Source organism: Pagrus major, chromosome 14 (genome assembly GCF_040436345.1).
Source record: "Pagrus major chromosome 14, Pma_NU_1.0".
Classification (NCBI taxonomy): Eukaryota; Metazoa; Chordata; class Actinopteri; order Spariformes; family Sparidae; genus Pagrus; species Pagrus major.
The window spans coordinates 1,135,062-1,142,303 of record NC_133228.1 but is presented as its reverse complement, the minus strand read 5'-3'; the positions used below and the strand labels follow the sequence as shown (position 1 = coordinate 1,142,303).

Genomic DNA, 7,242 nt, shown 5'->3' with positions numbered 1-7,242 from the left:
CACTGCAAAAAACAACAACTTGAAAATGACTTGTAGACAGTCTTATCAACATCATGCCAGCATTTCACTACAGTTTTAATGTGTGTATCTGTAGAATATGTCACAGACATGAAGAGAATACACACAACAGGTGAAGGGCAGTTTTTTTCCTGTGCACTCACTCTTTCAACAGGGGTAAAAGAAAATCACGTCATCATATTTATTGATAGTTATCAAAGGCAAATTCCATGTAAACAGATAGGGCAGGCAGGAGCTGCGCTGCAGCAGCAACACTGCCTATGTGGACACAAACACAAGTGTGCAGAAGCAGCTCAGCAACGCAGCCGCCACGCACTACACAAGCGTCCAGTGTGGCCAGCCTTTAAGAGATGCTCCTCGCAGGCTGCATTCCATTGTACTCGGAACTCAGAAAAAAAATCTCTGACACAGAAAAGTGCAAGGGAATAGTCTGACTTTGGAAGTTGGAAACTCGGTCAAGATCTAACAAGCCTGATTTCACAGATATACTGTAACACACATGACGTCACAGGACTGTGGAGACATACATAGTCAACAGTTACTTTTTCTTTCCATCACTTTTTACATGATGTTGTGTTTGTGTTGTGAAACATGCTGTAACAACTTTGTAGTTGCCATTTTCCATTCAGTTGATTTATGCTCAATAGAAGTCTTTGCAAGCATGTGGAAGAAGTCCAGAGCACAGCAACAAAGTGAAAAAAAAAAGAAAAGGGGCTGCAGGGTCTCTGCAGATATGAGACACTAACGCACCTTTTCTGCTCATTTGAGTCTCTCTTCCTGTCCCTTTCCGTCTTGTGTCTTTTACATCGTCGTCTTGCTATGTCTGCCATGCATAATATGCATTGTTAGGTTGAAATCAGTCTTGCTGTTAGGAAGTGTTGGGATGTAATGACGTGTAATGATGCAAAATCAAAATATTAATGAATTCCACTAAAATCTTACTTAAAACTAAAGTAACAAGCCTGTCGAAAATGTAAGGAGTAGAAAATACAAATACTTTGATACTTCCCATCTCTGATTGCAGCATCAGCTGTATCATAGGCTGTTAGCTTCTGTGCTAGATGTGCTAATACTGCAGCGTGGGAAGCAAAAACAGAGTCTCAATAAATTGCAAGCAGAGAGCTGAGGAAAACACGCCTCAGTCAGGCGGAAGTCAAGAATCACACTTTGATGGTACATCAAATCAGTATATCACACTATAGGTGATTTTGCTTTCCACATATGCTGTGAACAAAATGATAACCCTTTGAGGGAGAAATAAGTAAACAAACAAGTCCCAGTCTTTTATTTCACATATTAATTTCTTACATTTATTTTTTAAAGACATTTTAAGAGTTTATACTTATGAGCATAAAAGTTAACATAACATTTTTAATCTTTTAAACCTAACGTTGCTGACGTTAAGTTATCCTTATAGTTAAAATTTAATTTAATTTAAAATACTGACATTCTTTCCTTTTTCTTCTTCACAACTGTAATTAAGGTGACATACAATTTGGGTCAAAACAATGTTTGTAATAATCCCATTAAAATATGTGGATGTAAAAGTATTTAGAGTCATCAGCAACTGAATTGTGGAAATTTTCACTTTCACCCCATTAATCAGAAGCTACAGCATCACATCAAATGTGCACATTAGTATCCTTTTTCTTATTGACAAAAATCAACCCAAAATAAACTTGAATAAGTATAAAATGAACAGTGTAACCCTATTTGAAACATGCCTAATAAAAGGGTTAATTTGATGTAAAATCTTAAATGATTCTATAATTTATTTATGCTGAACCCAGCAAGTTTTTTTCTACTGTATAGTCTTTACTGCCAATGAGCACACTGAGGTCAGGTTCCAAGTAATATTTATAGAAATTTGAGATTTGTAATGAAGTGGAAAACAGTTTTTTATTCTTCAGTTAGGCCTACACACATACCAGACTACACATTCTTTAGGGTTTTAAGGCTAATTCCATTATTTTTTGTACTGAATGTCTTTTCATTTTACTGAAAGAAAAAAGGGAAAATAAGTCAAAGCATTTCTGATGCGTGTGTTACTGCATGGCTACACTGTCACCGACATATCCAATAGTGGGAGGTCTTTGTGTCGTGTGTAGAGCAGCCAATCAGCGAGCGCGTCAACATTGCGGGCCGGAAGAAGGAAGCTCAAACCGAAAAGAGCGCCTTGATTAAAAAGTGGATACGTTACCTGAAGGTAAGCGCCTTATTACTTTCATATAGGATATATAAGCGGAATTTTGAGACGATGTTTTTCTGTCACACGAAGCAGCGTTACTGTGACAAATATCTTCAGACTGTTGTTGAAAATATTACATCGCTTCCGCACAGTGAAGCTCACTATCCACCGTCAAGCTTAATAACGTACTGTCATTTCGACCAAAAGTTAGTCTTACGTGACTTTACGCTTTCATGTAAAACACACACATTTCACCGTGTCGGCGCTGTAATGCGCAGGCGATGGCCACGTATAACAGAAGAAATATTTCAGGAAATGTCAGTAACCTAAAAGTTTCCCGCAGTTATCCTGGCCTTGTTTGTGTCTGTGTCACCTGGTGTTTTACAGTTTGTATATCTCGGGGATTCACCCAAAGTAAGTAAAATATAGATATAATATAACTTTGAAGAGAAAAACTAAAAAAAAAGCTTTTTAGTTGCGCTCATCTTGCCTTAAACATAACTTACATATTTCAGCTATCCTTGCATTTATTATTAGGAGTTCAACCCCTGACTAAGATATTTAAACGTCCAGTGTGTAGGATTCACGTGGATCTATTGGCAGAAGTAGAATATTCATAGCCTACTTATGTTTTCAAAAGTGTGTAAAATCACCTGAAACTAAAAAACGTTGTACTTTTGTTACCTTAGAATCAGTCTTATTAAAGCTACAGACGGACCAGGTCCTCTACCATGGAGTCTGCCATGTTGCACAGCCATGCAAAGAAACCAAGATATTACAAGCGGTTATTTGCAAATTCCCTGAACCCAATGAAAATGATATCGCAAAGATAAAAAACAACAAGTCAACAGTTCAAATATCTACCTATGAAATCCAACCACTGACTGTAATGTTAGAGTCATTAAAAGTAGAAATAATTGCCTTTTTTTTTCAAAAATCTTAAATGACAAAGTAATAATATAACGTCTTTTTTTATTTGTCTGTAATGAATGTTAAAAGGAAAGATCGAGTTTTTGATGTGGGGTTGTATGAGGTAGAGGTGTGAGAAACGCAGCCCCGACGGCATGTTGCGGTGGCCAATCACATAAGCTGGCAATCAGGCTATGACTAAAGCCACAGTGGAGTGTAAAGTAATGTGTCATGTGTATTCACTCAGTTTGGCTTTGTGCACCAGTTTAAAACACATCTGTGGATGCAGACGATCACTTTAGGACCGGCATGTTTAACCTACTGTGGCAGAGACATGACCTGAGATCATAAGCAGAGCAAAACAGGTCAGTAACAGGACGTGTTATTTAGCATGGGGAACACAACAGACACTTCTCTGTGTAGCGTTCAGTTTCACGTTCACTATGGTTCGGTCTTGTGCCCCAGTGTAAAACACACAGTAATGACAATAATTACTTTCAGCATGCCAGAGCATAACAATATAGCAGCTTCACCTTTCAGCAAACTGATCAGCGGGGGTTCCCAACATGTCACACACACAGACCATGGAGTGATACTTCCACACGGCAGCGTTTCACCGCACCACTGTCTGCTTGCTATGCACATGTAGCATATGCGTCCACAGGCAACACCTACATCTCAGCAGGCATCATAAAGAAGTAGACCCCACCAGATGTGGGGAATATTGAGGCCCGGTGAACACCTTGTGCCCTTTATTGTGTTCCTTGAGCTGTTCCTCAGCAGTGTTTGCGGTGTGTCAGGGCACATTGTCATGCTGGGGGGCCACTGCCATCGGGTAGTGTTGTTGTGATGAGGGGATGTACTTGGTCCACAACAGTGTTTGGATGGGTGGTGCATGTCAAGTGGCATTCACATGAATGGCAGCACCCAAGGTTTCCCAGCAGAACATCGCATTGTGATGAGATGATCAATGTTATTCACGTCACCTGTCAGTGGTTTTAATGTTGTGGCTGATCGGTATATCTATCTATCTATCTATCTATCTATCTATAGATATACATATATATATATATATGGAGAGAGAGAGATCTAGATGTAAATACCTGGAAATGGAAGCTGACATACTGATCTCTTGTCCCATATTCATCTTTTGGTGTCAAACCCAAATGTTTTCAGTGTATAGCAAAAATAAAGGAATTGGTCTTGCTGTTCCAAAAGTTTTGGAGGGGACTGTACATATGCATACACATACTACATATATACATATATACACATATATACGAATGCTGTCAAGTGTGCACGCTGCACTTACAAAAATGAGTCACTAGATGGCAGGTACCCTCTATGACTTCTTTTGTTTACAGTTAGTTTCCAATTGACTGGTAAAACAACAAGTTATTGTTACATTTTTATTGTTAATAAATTATTTCAATTTGACAATAAGGCCTTAGTGTGGTATATTGCAAACGAATAATGGAGATTATATCACTCATGACACCATGTAGACCATCTTTTGAAATAAGAATTAAAAATTTAAATTGAAAAGAATTGAATCGTGACCTTAAAATCGAATCGAGGATTTGGAGAATCGTGACACCCCTAGTATGAGGTATATCTCTAGTAATAGTATTACCTGCAGTAGATGACCATAAAACAGCCTTTTCCTTTGGCACTATATTCCCTTTACCGTACAACGTCCATATTCCGATGCACAAGCAGAATGTATTGCCAAAGGCAAAGGCTGTTTGAAGGCAACGTAAAGGGCCAAAAATGTTCAAAACATAGCGTACACTTAAATGGATTAGTCTTGGTTAAAAGTGTACATGCACTTGTAAAGAAAATATATATCATGGCAGTCTTGAGTTCCAATGATTTCTAAAGCTCTCATTTTTCTGTGATGGAATGAGCGGACACATACTACTTTGTCACAAAAAAACATTCATGAAGTTGTTTTCAAATCTGAATTTATTATGGGTCTTCTGAAAATGTGACCAAATCTCCTGGCAGAAATGTACATACAGTAATTCTAATATTTGGTCAATTGTCCCATGGCCATTTTCTCTTTAATTACTTAAGGACTCTGGAAAAAAAAAAAAAAACTCAATTCTAGCCTGATTCAGCCATTCCTTTACCACTTTTGATGTGTGTGTGGGATCATTGTCTTGTTGGAACACCCAGCTGCACCTAAGATCCAATCTTCTGGCTGATGATTTCAGGTTTTCTTGAAGACTTTGGAGATAATCCTCCTTCATTATTCCATTTACTTTCTTTAGAGCACCAGATCCACTGACAGCAAAACAGCCCCGCATCATAAAACTACCACCACCATGCTTGACAGTAGGTATGGTGTTCTTGGAGTTAAAGGCTCTCACCCTCTCGCCTGCTCGTCATTGTGACCAAACAACTCAATGTTTGTTTCCTCTGACCACAGAGTTTTCCTCCAGAAGGTTTTTTCTTTGTCTATGTGATCGACAGCAAACTTCAGTCGAGCAAGGGTTTCTTTCTTGCACGGCAGCCTCTCAGCCCATAGCAATGCAAAACACACTTGACTATGGACACTGTCACCTGTCTTCCAGCAGCTTCTAATTCATTGCATACTTGCTTTTTAGTGGTTTTTGGTTGACTCTTGACTATCCTGACCAGTTTTCTCTTAGCAGCAGGTGATAGTAAGCGTTTTCTTCCTGATCGTGGCAGTAGCCCCATTCACACTGCCCTTTCAGTGTGGGAATCATGTGCCGATTCTCTGAATTGCCATCTGTGTGAAAGTTACAGATGCGGAGAGGAGGGACAGTTTCATTCTGGCTCTGATCCACCCCCGGAGGTAGTATCAGAGTTGCAGCAGAGGCGAGACAGCGTCTGTGTGAATGGATAAGCCGGAGGTGCTGATCAGGGGTGTGTCTGTCATCCTGTCTGTCCTACCAACTCTTTGTCACATTTCTCACCATGGCCCTCATTTATCAATCTAACGTAGAAACCAGCGCAGATCCGAGCGCAGAAATCATCTTACGACAGGGTTCACGTATGATTCATGAAACGTTCGTAAGAATGATCGGGCGTTGATAAATGTGGCGGCTGAAAACAATCATCATTTAAATATGACGCCCTTAAATATTCTCAGTTCAGAGGCCTCGCCCCTAGAGTTTACGACATGGAGATGCGTAATACGTCCAAGAAGAGGAACTTCTTGAAATTGACACCATAACATCGCACGTACAATTAAACAAATTAGTTTTATTTGGCAGCCTGAAAAGTGGCATCAAAGGAAGTCGGAAGAATGCCATATGGAAAGAAATCACTGCTGTGGTCAACAGCGTTGCCGTCGTCAATCGAACTCCAGCTGAGGTTTGAATATTTAATTTATACATCCACTAAGCATAAGCAGCAGAATAAGCATCTTTCACATTGCTTTCAATTTAGTTTAGTTGCTTGTAATTATGTCACCTGCCTCAAAATCTCAAAATCTTTCACAAAATGAAAGAGAAATTAATATTACAGCAATAAAACTTTAATAGTTCGGTAAAGTTGGAAATATATTCACAGATTCGAACTTCCCAGATCAATAACTCATAAGCGAAACATTGTTACAACACAAATGACGACTCTTTCCTACCGTAGTAAGGTAGACAACGAGCTACAACCGTATTTTCATCAAAATGAGCGGTCCTCCAGGCTGGATAAATAACATTGGTCTCTATGGTCGTCTGTGAGATGAGGGTGCAGGGACCGTCTACAAAGTGCAACACCGAAAAGAGATACTAGGCCTGGGCGATAAACCGAAAATTTACCGATACCGAAATTTACAACGATAACCGACGTCATTTTGCCCATGTCGGTATATTCGGTGTTTTAAAAAAAAAAAAGAAAAGTCGTTTTTGTCTTGTTTGGCTGTGTGTGTAGGTAGGCTACCAGTATGTTCATGTCCCTTTAAGACGCTCGGCTGTACTACGTATACAGCGTGTGTAGTCACGTGACTCCACGCCATCCAGTCTGTTACAAGAAGGGAAAGAGACGGTTAGACGGAGAAAATGGAGCACGCCGGTTCAAAAGATGAAGCGGCTGCTGCTGCTGCTGCTGCTGTGGCTGCTGCTGCGGCTGCTGCTGCGGCTGCTGCGGCGTGTGCGGTAGTC

At 39.8% G+C, this 7,242-nt stretch overlaps 1 protein-coding gene across 1 annotated transcript in view; it reads left to right on the top strand.

Annotated features, from left to right (window-relative positions):
* The first annotated feature begins 2,146 nt into the window (after positions 1-2,146).
* arhgef39 (Rho guanine nucleotide exchange factor (GEF) 39) overlaps positions 2,147-7,242 on the top strand; it is a 131,018-nt gene continuing 125,922 nt past the window's right edge. The window contains exon 1 of the mRNA XM_073481211.1: positions 2,147-2,224. The gene's annotated coding sequence lies outside the window, so the exon portion shown is untranslated. The remainder of the gene's footprint in view (positions 2,225-7,242) is intronic.